Here is a 19,287-nt window from a genome sequence, read left to right on the forward strand (position 1 = left end):
GCCAAAGTACAAGCTTCCTACAAATGATTTTGAGTCTTTCACCGGTGTTGTACAAAGTCCTCTTGTTAATATGTCTAGTAAATCTGATTTTCAGTCATTTTTCCTCTAATAAATTTGTTGTAGTTGATGGTGTTGTAAATACAGCTACTCATAATTCCAATTCCTTTTCCATCTGGCACTCTCGGCTTGGTCACCCTAATGCTGCACTATGAAAATTGTACTCGGACTTTGTAATATTCCAAATATTAATAAAAACTCAACAGATTTTTGCAATCACTGTTGTCTTGGAAAGTAACATCGACTTCCTGCTTCTTCTTCCCTTACTGTTTATGATAAACCTTTTGACCTTGTTTACACTGATCTGTGGGGCCCTGCTCATTGTGCAATGTTACGAATAGCAATCAGGTGCTACAGAAAGCAAGGCCCAAAAGACAAATCACTGTCCCTACCCACTTGAAGGACTACGTGCAGATTGGGTAGCAAGGTCTCATGCAAGCATGCACCGTACGTAAGGAGAAGCGCAACCAATATGCTAGTATCGTGTCTTCTAGAAGATGCTTAGGAATAAAGGAATATTTGCTGTTAGGATATTTTCTGATTTCGTATATCTTTTCCTTTTTGGTTGTGGGGTCCTTGTCCCCTCTATAACTGCTATATACGTATGTAATTTACACTTCCAGAATGCAAGAAGAATCCCAGAATTTCCTTTTCTCTCTCTCAGTTCTTAGGAGGTAGCTTGGTCCTCGAATTCCAAGTGTTATCTTCTTCTCTTCTTCTTCTTCAGGAGGTGTTGGACCCTTGAAACCAGTTTTCCCATACGCAGCACTAACAATCATCCTCTGGTTTTAGATATTATATTTCTTTTGTTGATGCTAACACCAGGTTCACTTGGTTGTACTTACTCGAGAACAAATCTGATGCTTTAGAGGTCTTTAAACTATTTAAAACTATGGTTTCAAATCAGTTTAACTCCTGAATTAAAGCTGTATAGTCTGATTGGGGAGGGGAGTTCAGACCTTTCACTAAGTTCTTAACTGATCATGGCATTCAGCACAGACTTATATGTCCTCATACCCATCACCAAAATGGGGTAGTGGAACGCAAACACATATATGTTGTGGAGTTGGGTCTCACTCTTTTGTCTCAAGCAGAACTGCCTCTTCATTACTGGGATCATGCCTTTGTCTCTAGTGTGTATCTTATAAACAGATTGCCCTCCTTTGCTATTGGCAATGAGATTCCATATCAGAAATTGTTCAACATGCAAGCTGATTATTCTTTCTCAAGGTGTTTGGCTGCTCCTGTTTCCCTTTGCTGAGGCCTTATAACAAACATAAGTTACAGTTCAGATCTCAAGAATGTGTATTCTTGGGCTATTCTCCTTCACACAAAGGTTACAAGTGCCTTGCTGCTGATGGCAGGTTATACATCTCTAAAGATGTTACCTTTAATTAAAGAGCTTTTCCCTATCCTTCTCTTTTCCCTGAACCAGCTTTGTTAACCTCTGAAGGTTATACATCTCCTGTTGGCTCACCTTGAACCTAGGTCAACCAAAGCTGCATTAACTGATCCTTCTTGGCTCTCACCTATGCAATCTGAGTATGATGCACTCATGAGAAATGGCACTTGGACCTTGGTTGATCTTCCTGCTTCCAGAACAGCAATTGGGTGCAAATGGGTTTTTAGGGTCAAGGAAAATCCAGATGGGTCTGTTAATAAGTACAAAGCCAGGCTTGTTGCCAAAGGCTTCCATCAGCAATTGGGGTTTGATTATAAGGAGACCTTTTCCCCTGTCACAATCAGACTCATTCTCTCTCTTAATGTCTCAAACAACTGGCCTCTTTAGCAGCTGGATGTCAATAATGCCTTCCTCAATGGTGTTCTTGAGGAAGAGGTTAACATGACTCAACCCCCTAGTTTTGTGTCTTCCAACAAGCAACAAGTTTGCAGACTTCACCAGGCGATTTATGGCCTGAAGCAAGCTCCCAGGGCCTGGTTTGACAAGCTGAAAGCCATTCTTCTCAGTTTTGGATTCTCTTCTAGCAGGTGTCATCCATCCCTTTTAGTTTTCTGATTCCACCTCAGTTGTATACATTTTAGTATATGTGGATGATATTATCATCACTGGCAATAACTGCAAGTTAATTCATTCTCTGATTTCTCAAATGAATTCTATGTTCTCTCTAAAGGATATTGGTGAATTGGACTATTTCTTGGGAATAGAAGTTCAGAGGCAGCAAGATGGTTCTCTTATTCTAACTCAGTCCAAGTATATTCATGATCTCTTGACCAAGACCAACATGGATGAGTCTAATCCTATATCTTCTCCTATGGTTCGAGGATGTAAACTCACAAAGTTTGGTTCTAAGGATTTTTCTGATCCAACTCAATTTTTGTTGGTGCCTTGTAGTATGCTACCATCACTCGACCACAGATTAGCTTTTCTATCAAAAAAGTTTGTCAGTTTATGGCTAAGCCCTCTGACCAACAATGGCTGGTTGTGAAGAGAACTCTGAGGTACCTCAAGAGTACAGTTTCTTTAGGGTTACATTTCCAGGCTGATTCCCTGCAGCAACTCTTTCCTCTTCATGCTTATTGCGATGCAGATTGGGCATCTGATCTGGATGATAGGAGGTCTACATCTGGAGCTGCTATTTTTCTTGGACCTAATTCAATCTCTTGGTAGTCCAAGAAACAGTCAGCGGTTGCCTGTTCTAGTACAGAGGCAGAATATAGGAGCATGGCTCTCATAGCAGCTGAGGTCACTTGAATTCAATCCCTTCTTTCTGAACTTTAAGTTCCTCACACCACTCCTGTCATTCTTTGTGACAATACCAGTACTGTCTCCTTGGCTCATAATCCTATTCTTCACTCCAAAACTAAGCACATGGAGTTGGATCTGTTCTTGTCAGAGAAAAGGTCCTCACCAAGCAGATCAATGCGGTGCATGTGCCTGCTCTTGATCAACTGGCAGATATTTTGACCAAGGCTTTATCTCCTGCCACTTTTCTTTTGTACAGATCCAAGCTCAGAGTGGTTGAAAGACATTCTTCCCACCCCTCATGAGCTTGCAGGGGGGGGGGTATAAGTGTATACTGTAACTCAAGTATTTTTACTTACTACAGTTAGGTGTTGTTAGTTGTCAGTTAGGATAGTTGACAGTTCTCACTGTCAACTATATAAACTCTTCCTGTAACTGTTTTCAGTGAGGTTGAGTAACAATCTGTTTCTCAATTTTTTTTTTTTTGGAAGGAAAAAATATGTATATTATTAATAAACAGAACAGTACCAGAGGTACTGAAAATAACAGATACAAGACACAAAAGTGCCACCTTCCAAAAAACAAACAAAAACCCACCACAAGGACACCAATACATATAACCAGTAAATTTAACCAAAGGACACCAATACAACAATCTGTTTCTCAATCTCTCTCTCTCTCTCTCACACACACTTTCTCTGAATTGTAAAAGTGAACAAAAAGTCAAGAACAATAGTTTAAACAAAACCTAGCACCCACTCTTCTGCAAGAATTCCTGTAACATATGAATTTCAACTCACTATAATGTTCAAAATCATGTCTAATAATTAGAAAAGTAATCATCTTGTACTACTTTTCAAATGAGGGAGGTGGAAAATAGAATTTCTCAAAGATGAACCTGCAAGCAAGTATTCGATCAACCATAGTCCATTCAGGTCGAATGGCAACAAAATCTTCATTAGGATTATTGGCTGATGCTATATGACGATGGAAGTTGTTTATTTTGGTCTTTAGGCCTGGATGATTCTTGAAAGCTTTCAGAAACTCTTCCTCTGGAACCCTAAAGACAAAAATTGTAACTGGTAAACAGATAATAATGACAGTTATAAATAAATTCAGAGCAAATATAAGCTCAACATGCCATTTTTTAAAGCGAAAATTAAAGAACATGATATTTAAAGCTAACAATTATAGTTATACAATAAAAGAGAGCAAGACTGTAAGCATCAGAGTCCGGAATAGAAAGTCAAGTATGGTTCACAAGATACAAAATAATCGATGACTTTCAATTAATTTACCATGTGCAGTGCAAATATGATAGTCCCTTCCACTTAACGAGATATTGCTTGACAAAGCTTTGCTTTGACCCCAATTTTGTTGCATCACTTTCACAAGCTACCCCAGAACGCTTCTCACAATCTAATATCTTATCAATATTATTCAGTGAGCTAACCTGCAAAAGAAATAGATATTATAACCCTAATCATAAAGCCATCACTCAAACATAACATCGGTTAAAAGTATTGTAGACTAAAACACTCAAAGCACCTCCAATTGTCTTGAAACGGGCTTTTAAAGCAGCCTCCAAAGAGACCACAAAAAAGATGGGCTAGAAGTAACAGCAAATAAGATGACTTAGTAATGCTATATAAATTTATTTGAGCTTGTATTTTAAGATTAAATTTAATGGTATCAGAGCTCCAAATACAAAGGGCTCTACTTCCACATCAAACCCTTTTTAAGGCAGCCCTCATTGGTGCTCAAGCATTACAGTCGTCATCCCTCAACACTAGAGAGGTTTTCCAGCAACCCCACCGCCATCTGCAACATTGTCCAGTATTCACCAACCAACCATGACCAGCAATCTCGAGCCATTCGGAGCTTCCAAGTGCCTTCACGCACAGATACAACCAGTACCTGTTTCTAGCACAAGCAATCCAAGCGCTGTCATTAAGGGTGTTGTTTGCATTAGCAACACGGCTTGCTCATATAGGATCACCTATCTCTTCTACCCGCATTCCACAAATCCTCACAATTTCAAACAAATGCTCAACGCTTTTAAGACTATTAGAGAATGCTCACGGCTATCAACACAGTTGGCACAAGTAGGATCACCCACCTCTTATGACCATGTTCGTCACACAATTTTGGTCAAACCCTCATGACTTTCAAGACTATTGAATAACCTTCATTTGTTTGACTTTCACGCACTAAAGATTTTGTTTTCTCATGGCTGAAAACAAATCCATTATTGTCCAGTCACTATGGGCTCTTAGTGACTCTTTTAGTAAGCCTTCTAGCACCTATTCTTTGACCATGATGGGTAAAAGTTATTTTGAAATCTCTAGTAGTCTTCCAAAAGATATTGGATAACTGACTGGTGCTACTCATCTTATGACACCTTCTACCCCATATTTATCATCCTACTCCATATTGTCTGGAAATAAATACATTGCTATATTTAATGGATATCATGCTCTTGTTACTAGATGCTAAAGAATTCAACTTCAACCATTCGTATCCTTGAACAATGTCCTCCATGTTCCCAAACTTGCTAATAATTTTGTCTCAACACATTTTAATCAGTGGTCTAGTAACCTTAGAGATGGGTTTTTGTACTAGGAAACAATATATGCATAGATTAGCAATAGTGTTCTACCTTGGTGCAGCCTGTGTTTTGGTTCCTTTATAGACTCTATTAAGTCTGCTTCAGAACCAATTACACGGCCAGCCAATCACATGTAATTCAGTACCCCTGGTACTCATTTATCTATATATAAATATCTATCTTTGCTGATAAAAAAAAAAAAGCTTACGCAGGATTTGAAATCAGTAGTAATTTTTTTTTTCACACCCTGTGTATTATAGGACCTTGCCACATAGAGGACAATTGGAATTGTTAAGAAGTAGGGTGGATTATATTATTTGCAACACATGAAGACTGAAGATGGTACAGGAAAAAGTGTTGAAAATAGGCACTAATTAAAGATAGAATCCCCCTGTATATATTTAAATATATTTGTGATTATTATGATCAATTTTTTTTCCTATTTTTCTTCTTTCCCTCAATATGTTTAGTTTCCTTATTTCCTTTAATAAGTTTAGACTATAAATAGAATTAGTGCTTGTATTGCAAAACACACTCAATAATAGTCAGTTCTTTTATTTTTCAAGTTCTTCTCTTCTCAAGTTGGTATAAAGAAAGAAAAGATGATAGTGAAATTAATAGGAAAGAAAAACACAACAAATAAGATAATTAGCAAAATGTGAATTGGAAAATTTAAACAAAGAAGAAAGCATAGAATACAAGGAAAAAATTAATCATGTAGTATGAAGGAACAAAGGTCAAAATAGAGGTAGCTTTTTGTGGAATGGTCAAGGAAGAAAGGTCTCAAATCCTATCATGTTTCTGAAGCAAAAAAAAAAAAAAAAAGTATTAGAGAAAGAAGGAGAAATTAAAGTTTTACCGCAAAACACCCTTTTTTTTTTTGGAAAGCAAAGATAATTTATATTATAGAAGGCAAAGTACCAGAGGTACTACAAGATACAAAGAATAAAATCCTGTAAAAACAGGAACAGAAAACACCCTACAACAAGCCACCACCCTACCCATCAGGAAAAACATTAACTAAAGACCATAGACATTGTTGAAGACCAACAATGGAAAGGAACCTTGACGTCCCTTTCCCAACCCCTCAACCAAGTCCACAAAAGGAATAGAGTTTTATCTGCCAGCTTAGTGATATCAAAGGATTGATTATGGAATATCATATCGTTCCTGAGCTTCCAAATCGAATTTGTAGCTGCTATCCACCACATTTTCCATCTTCTGTTAGAAGCCTTTGATCCTGCTGAAGAATAGTGCTGAAGGAAATTATCCATTGGCCTGCAATGGATAACCCTGTCCTCCTTGTCCTCCTTCACCCAGGAGAAGAATTCCCACCACAAAGGCATAATTTTAGCACAAGTAAAAAATAAGTGGGATGCAGATTCAGGTTGGCTATGGCAGAATGGGCATAGGTCATTGTCAACCTGAATTTGTCTCTTAACTAAGTTATCCTTAGTAGGAAGTCTATCCCATAACAATCTTCAGGCAAAAGATAAGGCTCTAGGAGGGATTTTAATCTCCCAAAGTTGTTGGAACCCCAGATGCTGACCTTCATCGCACTGCTCAGATTTAATGACTTGGTAAGTAGATTTGGTTGAGAAAATCCCATTAGCTTCAGCTCTCCAAACCCAGGTGTCCTTCAAGTTGATGTTTAACCTAATTGCATGGATTTAATCAATAAATTTGGAAGCTATCTCCAGCTCATTATCAAATAGATATCTTCTCCAAGACATGTTCCAACCCCACCCATTATCAGACCAAGATCCCACATCTGCCACCCTGAGATCTCTTTGGGAAGAGATTCTGAATAATTCAGGGAATTGGTCTTTGAGGGGAATTCCCTCATCAACCCAAGGATCTTCCCAAAAGAGGAACTGGTGACCCCTACCCACCTTCCAGCAAATTTGGTTAGAAGCAGCATTCATGCTCTGGTGTTGAATAATGATCCTTAAGTCAGCCCACCAAGTAGAAAAGTACTGCTTTTGAGGCCCCTAACCCAAACCCCTCCATCCTTTGTATTTAGAAACCAGAATCCTGTTCCAAAGGTGGTCTGGTTGATGGAACAGCATCCATTTCCATTTGAATAAAAGAGCCTTATTGAGGATCTTAATGTCTTTGACCCCCAAACCTCCCATGTCTCTAGGAGTACAGCAATGACTCCAAGATATCCAAGCAATCTTCTTCCCTTCTCGATTACCACCCCAAAGAAATTGCCTTTGGATGACAGAAAGCCTATTAATGACAGCTAAGGGGGCCCTGAAAAAAGACAGATAAAACAGAGGTAATGCTGTTAAGATAGCATTGATAAGGGTGGTTTTACCAGCCATAGATATATTTCTCTGGTTCCATTTGCTCAGCTTAGCCTCAAACTTCCTTATAATCGGATCCCAGACCACCCTTCTTCTAGGATTGACACCAATTGGAATTCCTAAGTAGCAGAAAGGGAGCTGGAGCAGAGCACAATTGAGGTAGGCAGCAGCAGAAATGCACCAATCCTCAGGTTAGCCTATAGCACCAAACTGGCTCTTTGCGAAATTAATCCTCAAACCAGATACCATCTCAAAGCTTCTAAGAATGACCTTCACAGCTCTGACATTCTCCATGGAAGCTTCTCCAAAAAACAAAAAACACAGTATCATCAGCATACTGGAGAACATCCACAAGAACCTTGTTATTCCCCACCAAGAAGCTTTTAAAGCAGCTTTTAGATACTGCTTCCCTCATCAGACCTGTCAAGCCTTCAGCCACTAGATCAAAAAGAAGGGGTGCCAAAGGGTCCCCTTGTCTCAACCCTCTTTGAGGTTTGAATTCAGAAGTTGGGCTACCATTAACAAGAATAGATATGGAAGCTAAGGTGAGACAAGCCCTTATCCACCTAATCCATCTCTCATGGAACCCCATTCTCCTCAACATATAGAGGAGAAAATGCCAAGATACAGAATTATAAGCCTTCTCAAAGTCCACTTTAAAAACCATGCAAGACTTCTTGGATCTTCGAGCCTCCTCAATCACCTCATTAGCCACCAAAACTCCATGGAGCAATTGTCTGCCTTTTATAAAAGTTGTCTGCCTTTCATCTATAAGATAAGGCATGACTTTTCTCAGCCTGTTAGCCAGCAATTTAGCAATAATTTTATAAATACAACCTATGCGGGATATTGTCTGAAGTCATTAATAGCTTGGGGGTCCTTCACTTTAGGAATGAGAGCAATAAAGGAGGAATTGCTTCCTTTGAGGAAGGAAGCATTAACAAAGAATTCTACAATAAACCTAAGAAAATCAGGTTTAAACTCCTGCCAGAAATTCTTAATAAACCTGAAATTAAACCCATCAGGCCCTGGACTTTTATTATTACCACAACTCCACACAGCACAAGTGATCTCCTCTTCTTTAAAAGGTTCAACCATAATATCTCTTTGAGAAGAAGATAACACACTTAAAGATACCCCATCTAGGGTAGGTCTATGAAGTTGAGGTTCATGGAATCTATTCTGAAAGTGTTGTAAAACCTCAGCCTTAACCAAGAGAGGGTCTTCAACCCAAGAACCATCAATCAGACCAACAATCCTTAACCAAGAGAGGGTTTTCATGGAATCCCCCCCACCCCATGGGCTGATAAGCAGACCAACAATCCTTCACCACCTGCTGATAATCCTTGATCTTTAACCAACCATCAAAGACCTTAAAAGGCTTAGGGCCCCAGTCAGTGGTCTTAGATTTGAGGATGATAGGGCAGTGATCAGAATAATTCCTCTCAAGGTTGAGTTGAGAGCTATCAGGCCATAATTCAAGCCACCCATCAGAAACCAGCACTCTATCAAGCTTACTTTTGTAGGTTCCATTAGGCCTCACCCAAGTAAAAGGCTTACCCATGCAAGGAATGTCCTCCACCTCCATATCAGCAAGCCACTCATTGAAATCAGCTATGATTTGAGAGTCTGAGTTGCTGCGGTTATTCCCCATTCTTTCTAGAGGGTGTCTAATACAGTTGAAGTCACCAACCAGACACCAACAAGTGTCTTGAGACTGAGACTTTCTAATGCTGAGATTCTGCCATAATTGTCTTTTCCCAGCAATATCACAAGGGGCATAGATATTAATGACTACCACCATTTGCATTTGAGGCAGCCAAACCCCACCCAGCATAATGTAGTCTTTATCAGAAAACCGAAAATCAACCTGGAATTTATTATTATCCCAGACACAAAGCAGACCCCAGCAGCATTCACAGCAGGCTGCCATTCCCAAGCCACATCAGATTGCCCCACAAAAATTGACACTAAGCTTTATCCAAAAATTCCTTTTTGGTTTCTTGAAGACCCAGTAGATCAATATTAAACTTCCCCACCAAATTCCTGATAGAAGCCCATTTGAGGCCTCTACCCAACCCTCTAATGTTGTAGGACAGAATATTCATGTCTGAATATTCTTATTCCCCAACTTCAAAGCTTCTTTCCTATCCCGAGACTCCATGGTTGTAAAGCTGTGAATACACTCATATTGATCTGATTCATGTTGAAGGCCTATTGATTTCGCAAGAAGCCATTACTGCTTAGCCTCTTCCATGTCTTCAATAGAGTTTTCTTCTGTATTCTTGAACTCCTCGATAGCCTCTGGTGTCCTGTTGTTTGGGCCTTTACGAGAGGAATCATTTAAACCACCCAGACCCTTGTCCTCCCTTAGCAAGATATCTTCTTCTACTACAGGCTCAAGAGGGGCAGCTTTATATGGGCCATTTCTTTGTCTAACGTAGACTTTAGAAAACATATCAGAGCTCCCTTTTGATGTCTGGGCCGAAGTTGGGTAGTTTTCCTTTTTACACCCCTCCATCTTCCTTAGTGGGCCCGAATTAGAGCTTGACCCAATAGCCTTTTGAAACTGTAAAGAAGGCATACCAGGTTGTGATCCCATATCCGTTACAAATCTCGTGCTTATCCCGTAAAGGTTTTGCTCCTTTTCTGCTAACTCTTCACGATTCAAAAAATTTCCTATCTGGTCATCAGCAGGCTGTCGAGACCCAGCTTTTGCAGGGTCCAAGGTTACCATTTTTGTTAAGACATTTCCTTGAGCCTTCTCTGCGAATCAGACCACAGGGTCAACCTTTGCCGAAATAGAACCCTGAGTATGCTCCCCTCTGTCTCCTGACTTGTCTCTGCATTCATCATCAGAAAGGGTATTATCCAACGGACTAGGATGGTTGGAGGTTTGGCAGCAGTAACCACTGGGTATAGCGTGAGACTGATGGTTCGAACGAAGCTAGATCTTGGTAGATGACAGCTCCGGCGAGTAGGAGAAGGTTGTGTCATCATCGTCGTCAACTACATCGCCGTCCTCCACCGACGTTATCTCTTCCGTCCACTCTTCGAACAAAGGGGTTCTCGTTCTCCTCACAACTCCATCGTCTCCAACCTCCTCCACCATCCACACCCTATAGTCAGCGACCCCAGTACGAACAGTAACCTCCTTTATGATCGCCGGCGGGAGGGGTGTCCGGACCAGCAGTCGAGCACGATCCAACCGGCGACGGTCGTCGGTATCTTCATCAGGTTCAATAACGTCTCCAATAATGGAGACAACCTGCTTTCATGTGGTCAACATCCCACGCTTCAATCGGAAATCCCCATAGTTGCAACCAAACAACCCGATTGTTTGGCCTGCAACCCGGTTGCCATTTCTCAAGGGAGTAGAAAAGAGAGCTGCCGCCATCAATCTCCGAATTGATAATTTGTTGAGCCTTGTCCTCCGACAGGCCAGTGAGAAGGACCATATCGTCACCAAGGAATTTGGTACTAATATTGTACCCTAACTCCCACGATATGCAGTCCTCCATTCTCTCCAACACCATAGGTTTCTTTAGTCTGCCAATCCAGGCCCCCTTGCACCAGAAGTCACGACCTTCATGGGGTGTGATCGAAATGATTGGTGTATCTCCTTCGCAGCTCGTCCTTCCACCTGAGACTCCTCTCTAGGCCGTCACCTCCGCATAGGATCTCACCCGAGGTCTGCTGATAGCTTCTGGACGTTTGATAGTTTCTTTGTTTGGCTCCCCTCCATTACCAACCTTTGACTGCACCTCTAAGTTCCAAGCTGATCTTGCAAACCTAGGAAGATTGATGAACAGCTTTTGATCATCGATGAAGATATTTTCCAGCTGCACCTCCAGAAGCTTTACATCCGAAACTCCCTTAAACCGCACGAACCCATATCTTCTACCTTCCTTGTTACGACGTTTAGCGATAAAAACTTCACGCACGTCACCCCATACCTTAAACTTCTCCCAAAGCCACACTTCATTGACCTCATCTGTGAAGTGGGTGAAATAGAAGGACGTGATATCCTCTTTATTTCTCCAGTTGAGATGATAGTTTGAAGGATTACCCCGCGTGTCGTACTTATGGGGTGTTCTATCCTCTGAGGTAATCTTCTTCCTTTCCTTTGCTTTCCTCCTGCTGATCACCTTTGTCCACTCTTCGATTTTATCAAAGCTAGCATCCTTCGCGTTCTTGTTAAAGCATTCCTTGTCGTCTCGTTTGTGTTCCCTTTGGTCACTGTTCCACCTTCTATTTAAAGTACCATTGAAGCTCCTTCTGTGCATATCTCCATGCCTCCTCTGTCTCGAGTTGCTGCCACGACGCAGGGAATGTTCTTCCACGTTTCTCCTACCATTGTCTCTCCGTCTCTCCCTTCCTCGCCTACAAACTCTATCCTTCTCAGTGATTCGCTCTCTCACTCTCTCTCTCTATCTCCCACTCTATCTCTCAGCCTCTCTCTCTCACAAGGTCTCTTTCTCTCAATCACTCTCTCTCTCTAAGGTGTCTCTCTCTCATCTCTACAAATGTACTCACAGGAATCTCATAATATTGTTTACTACAATATTAAATATATTTTGCATATTACGGCAAAACACCCTAAATAATGTTTCAGGATAAAAGAGGGTTATTAATAATTTTATTGCTAGATAAATTTATATTAATAATTTTATTAGTATATTAATAGGTAAATTAATAAGTTAAAAAATATAAATATACATTATAAAAGATATGATTTAAATATTTAGCATCTAAATTACATATTTAATCACTAAATTTTATATATATATATATATATAAAACTTTTTCTAGTAGTAAATGTATGCACAATTTTGTTTACCATTTAAGGTATATCTATTATCACGAACCTCTGGTTAAGTGTTGTTACAGTTTAGGATTAGGGATTCTAATTTATTCTTTAACATTTTGACAATTTATTATGTTATTTGCACATATAGGAAGGACCAAAATCACATAAATTGTGAAGGCTTAGGAGACCAAATATTTGGGGAGTCTTAGAGAGTGGATTTGTGCCTAACTCAACCCAAAAGCTAGTTTATACAATGAAAGTTGTTCCACACTTATATACTTTATATTGATCTTATCTCTAACCAATGTGGGATTTAAAATTTTCACAATAGGAACCAAAAGTGCATATAAGCCAAAATTAAAAAAAAAAAATGCCTCCACATTATTTATCAAAGGGATAAATTTATGTTGCAAATATTTTCTATGAAATCTAATTTATCAGCAATTATATATTACATACCAAACTACACAATATTAGAACTAAAAAATTAAAGGGGTACATCTTTAAAATTTATCAAGAACATATCAAGTTTGACTGAGTCTAATATTTGCTTCTTGGGTTAAAGCAAAATAGCATTAACTATCGATCAACCACTGAGCATTGCTCACAATGCTATAATGCCAAAGATGTAAACACAATTTAGCAAAAATATGACAAGGAAAAGAGTAAAATCAAATTAAAATTGTTAACACAAAAAGGAAAGAAACTTACAATCTCACTTCTATCAATATTTTCCTTAGGTTTCCCTTTTTTACGAGGCAAAATATCTGCATCATCATCTGACTCATTAATAGTATAAAGGGGTCTATGATTCGATCTTGCACGAAGCCCAATTGAGCTACTCATCTTCTGCTAAAAATAAGAATTTTCACGTAAGCAAGAAGAAAGAGCACCACATCAATTCTTAATAACAACCAAAACCCTACGTAGAAACCAAACATTAATCCAAGGAAGAAGATCATGGTGAACAATGGTACAAGCCTAGCAAGTTAACTATGATATATGCCGATAATCTGAAACACGGATCAAATCACATAGACACACAAGTACAATGATAAAATAATTACTCTTTAGTATTTTTTTCTCACCAAAAGAAGAATTTAAAGATATAAACCAACAAGCTTGTTACATTTATAAACAGAACATATGCTTGATCATTCCTTAGGTGCATCCAAGGAATGACAGTAATGAGGTATCACTACAGTTTAAGGGGAGATTGCACTTCTTGGACAAGCAAGATTTAGTTAAAAAAATAAGTTCAATCTAGTGAAAACACGTCTAAAATTTACTATTTCAAGTATTGATGTATAATGACTCAAATAGGTGTAGAATAATTGTGTGTGAATCTTGAGAAATCTCCAAGACCCACTGAAAAGACAAACAAGAACTTGCTTTGCTGTTAATTCCTTGATTTCCAAATCAAACACATTATTTTTAAAACATAAGATTTGCACTATACCATGATCACATCCCCATATCATATGCATTTTTATAAATAGGTATGCAAATTGTATGGCAGCAACATATTTATGCAAACTCGTTTTTCTTTCCTTGCTTTTTTTCTTTTTTGCATTTACATGATAAAATAAGCTTCTCTTTGACTGATGGGTGGAGGACAAGCCCAAAGAACAAAGGGGGAAAATAGAGAAGCACGTAGTGAATTTCAGCCCACCTGATGAGAGAGGATTTCTAGTTCTAGTTGAGAAGGGGTAGAAAATTGAGGAATGAAGAAATTTCTATAATTCAAATTGTAACATTAGGAATTATTATAATTCAAATTTACCAGTAATTTTTATTTAAATACAGAGAATCTTAAATATTTTATTTAATACAACTTACCATACCCAATCCTAAAATTTAAAAAGTTTCCTCAACAACACATTCATTTCACAAAGTACCAAATACATACTTGAACCCATTTCTGTGCCACAAATTAAGAACTCATTCTTTTGTTGAAAAAATTACAAGTCAAGTTTTCCAGCTTTCCATAATTACCTCCTAATAGAGTTCCGCAATTATTTCCTTTCCCATAAAAAGTAAGATTATAATTCATTCCTTTCAGTAATGCAGGTGAAATAAGGAGGAAAAACAATATGGATAGGTCATTTAGCATAATCTAATCTAATCAAATAAACAAAGCACAGGAGCAGACATAAAATTAATTCAACACTTTCATATCATATCCAGATCAATAAATAACAAGGTTCAGCGAGTTCTAGGTCACAGCTCAGCCCATGTATGGAGGGTTTCTAAACTTCCTAACAGGGAAAATGAACTCTTCATTCTAGAAACATAAATGATGAAAAATTGCCTAAGAGGAAATACAACAGCAAAAAATGCAGCATGTGAAACCACAAATCTACCGTAAATGCAAACACATATAACCAAATACACGCACCAGATAAATACACAATTAGATACACACACATCAGACTCTTCACAAATGTAAACAATAAAACAACACGAATACTAAATACTTCTTCATTTCAATTTCAATTTCAATTTCAGATAAACCCTGAAGTCTTCATCGTAGGAAAATAACGTAAACATGCCTAGGATGAAATACTAAAGCAAATGCAGCAAGTGAAGCCACAAATCAACTATAGTGCAGACACATATGACTGAATACACACACCAAACCAACAAACGTACAGCATACTTCTTCACAAGCATAATCATCCAAACAACACGAAAACTTCATTTTAATTTCCGATAAAGCTTAGCATAAGAAAATCCTGAAACATGCAAATAAACAGCACACACCACGTACATTCAAAACAAAAGACTTAAAACAATTCTTAACAAGCAATACCCCCTAGACCACACCGAACACTGAGATTTAAATAAAACTACGAAATGACGAAGGAAGAAAAGAAAAAACAACGCATAAAATCGAAACTAACAGCAACAGAACAGTAAAAACGATTCAAAACAAGCAAAACACAAGGGATTCAAACAAAACTACAAAACAATAAAGAAAGAAAAGAAAACACAACGCATAAAATCGAAATAACAGCAACAGAACACTAAACACGATTTCAAAACAAGCAGAACAAAAGGATTAAAAATGAAACCACGAAACGATAAAGAACGAAAAGAAAAAACAACACAAAAAATCAAAACAACAGCAACAGAACACTGAAAACGATTCGAAACAAGCAAAAACGCAAGGATTCAGCTAAAACTACGAAACGACGAAGAAATGAAAGGAATAAGCAACGAATCCATAAACCACCACGGCGCCGACTGGAGGAATCTTGGAGAACAAGTATGCTATCCGAAGAATGCTTTGAGGTTCCCGTTTGGCACCCGCGAACGAGAACGAAACCCTAGAGCGTAATCGGAAGCAGTGCACCGTTTCCGGTGACGCGTTTTGAGCAACGCGGGAGAATTTATAAGGCGGCAACAACAGTTGTTTTTGAAAGCAAGGGAGAAGAACACGAACCAAAGAGAAGGAAAAATAAAGAAAAAAAAAAACGAAACGCACCGTAGCGAAGGGAACCGTAGAGAGCGAGAATGTTGAGAAGTTTGAGTGTGCGAGAGCTTCGGGATTTTGCTGGAAAAAGAGATTTGAATTTCTAGAGAAGGTATGTGTGTGTCTGAAAGAGTCTCTCAGTGGTTTAGTAGAAGAAAAAAGTGACGAGATTAAACAGGGTGGTGAAATGATGTGACTGCCCAAAGCACTATTGGTTCACATTTATGGTAGTATTATATATTTAATATTAAATATTAATATTAATAATATGAGTCAGTCCTAATTTTAAATAATTATTATGAATTTTTTGTGTGACTGACTTGGACATACACGTTTAAGTTTCTTATTGGTCCACTAGTTTATACAAAAAGACAACTTACATTATTTATTAATATTAACATTAGTAATTAATGTATTTTGAATTTTTTTAATAATTATTTGTTATTTTATTTAATATAAAATTAATGTTTTTAAAAGGGATGTTTTCAAATTATGTTGAAAGTTGAAAATGTTCCTTCCTCTTCTTGTTGAAAGTTTAAAATGTATATTTAGGATCGATATTCAATTAGAATTTTAAAAGATTATTTTAATATAAATTTTTTTATTAATTTTAAAGATTATGTAGGAATATTATAATATATCATATTTTTTACAAAAATTTTATGATAGTTTAAATTTTAATTTATTTATATCATTAGAATTTCAAGAATTTGAATAGAACTTTATAGATTTATAAGATTTAAAAAAATTATGTGAATTTTTAGAAATATATTTAAAATTATAAGAGTTAGTGAAAAAATAATAAGAAATGATGAGATTTTGATAAAAAAAAAAGTAAAATTAATATAATTTTTTAATCTTTAATAGTTATATTGATTTTAACTTTAATAACCTTTTTTGAAATAATATTTTCTCATTCTCACTTTTGGATTTGAACAAAAATTTAAAATTATACGTTGATTTTCTATTTTTTTTTTAAATTTCTACAATTATTTAATAATATATCTTTTATAGCAAAATCTCAAGGATATGGATAAAATTATCTGATAAATTTCATATATTAAAAAGTGTAATGAAATTCATCAAAATTCTTCTTTAAAAAAATCCATCAAAATTTATATATTTTTAATGCCAAAAGACTTTTTAAGTATATATAGAGAGAGAGAATGTATATTTAATTTTTTAAAAAAGTTGAAAATGTGTCTTCTTTATCTTCATGTAATTATTAAATAAATAGTTTTTTTTTAGATAATTAGTCTTTGAATTTATACTTTATTGTCATTTAAGTCTCTAAAATTAATAAAAAGTCAAACTAGTCAACCAATTGTTTTAAGTTTTCTTTAATTTTAAAGACTAAAATAACGTGATATAAATTAAGGATTAAATTAACTATTTACTCTATAATTATTAGCACCAGGTAAAAAGATCAAGGTATGTAAACGAGAATTAGATAGCTAGAACTAGAAAATGAAGATTGAAAATGCATCTCATTTACCGCAGGTTTTCACGAAGCTTGTCTTAATTCTCAAATTAATTATTCACATCAAAATGTTTATTAATAAGAGTCTTAGTCCTTAAAAAAAAAGCTTTGGTTTTGACACATCATAATTGAACTGCAGCTTAACTAATTATAGTGAACCACTTTCATCGTGTTGCATGCTACGTGGATATATATTAATGTTATGTGCTATATTTTCCTTCAAGTTATGAAAAGACTTCACCGCCAAAGAGTTTAACAATACGTACTAACGAATAAAGTTTATGGCTAGTAAATATCACATTGAACTTTTATTATTTTTGCTTAAAGCAACACATAATAATATTCTCAAATCTTCAAACAGGTTTCATCCATCTTCAAATTCTACGCTAGATCTTAGCTACGCTATTTTCGTAACTTATTAATTTAGCCAGTAACTTAAGCTCGATCCAGAATTCTTCGAAGACATAAATTTAAGCATTAATGATGGATATCAAATAACTAGATACATCAAATTAAATACTTACATTGTCAAAGATAGAATGACTAAATTAACTCTTTTACATGAAGAGAAATCAAGTTATTCCATGAGAACTCTTTTATATTTTCACTATTTTTTCTTTTTGAAATCTAATGATTAAATTAATTACTCATTACCATCATAAAGAAAAAAAATTACTTTTAAAATAACTTAGATTGCTCATCTGCCTATACACATTAGATGCCAATAAGAAAATGAGAAATACCTTAATATATATTTTGAAAAATGTGTGTATCGATATAGTATTGTTCTATTTGTAAAAATTAACCTTATGTTAGCATGCCCGGCCAGCTTAAAAGATCAAGACATCGAGTATTTATGTATCACGACCTCAACAAGGATTTGTCACTATCTATCATAAGAATTATTATTTAAGAACTAATCAACTCAAGTGGTTTACAAACAAAAGGCCATCTAATGCTTAGGTAAATACAGCTCAAGCTAGGAAGATAACGGAGTGTTTGGTTTGATGATTTCCTGTTTTCATTTTTACTGAAAATAAAAAATGGTGATGAAAATGTGTTTGGTTGAATTTTTAAAAACATTTTTAGTAAAAATATTTTTCCAAACAAACTAGAAAATGAAAAAAAAAAATCTCATGCGGTGACAGATATAAAAATATTATAAAAATATGTTTCCGTTTTAAGCAAATATAAAAATATAAGAAGATAAGAAATCAATATATTATAAATTTTTCGTGTTTTTATTTTTACAAAACAGAAAACAAGAAATCAAACCAAACATATTTTTAGAATTCTAATCTTTTAAAAATAAAAATAATTTTCAAAAAATAAAAATAAAAAATAAAAATGCAAACCAAACATACCATAAAATGTTACAAGAAATAAACAACTATTTCCCTTTTTATTTTTCACAAGTTTGCACGATTGAAAATGCTCAGCCTTAAAAAAGAAAAGGTAAATCCAGAAACCAATATATATCTTCTTGATTTATGAATTATATATAAACTTACTTTGCATTATTCTCATTACTACACCATATAAAGCCCCCACTAGCATATTAATATTTCACGGTAATCAATATCAATGAACAACTCATATTCCTCGTAAACTTTCAAATTAAACGTACTAATTAAATGAGTCCAACCCTGTTAATTTTATGGCATGGATATGACCCCAACTGATGGGTCCACTTCTAACAACTCGATAAGCTTGTTTAACTCACCATCAAGGTGTTTTGCAAAACTCAACATGCAAGGTGGTTGGTTTAAAACGGAAACAGAGAGGCACCCTAATTACAAGAAGATGCAAATTAATAAGGCAGGTTGGGCCACGTTGATTTTAAA

Source organism: Glycine max, chromosome 17, assembly GCF_000004515.6.
Source record: "Glycine max cultivar Williams 82 chromosome 17, Glycine_max_v4.0, whole genome shotgun sequence".
Classification (NCBI taxonomy): Eukaryota; Viridiplantae; Streptophyta; class Magnoliopsida; order Fabales; family Fabaceae; genus Glycine; species Glycine max.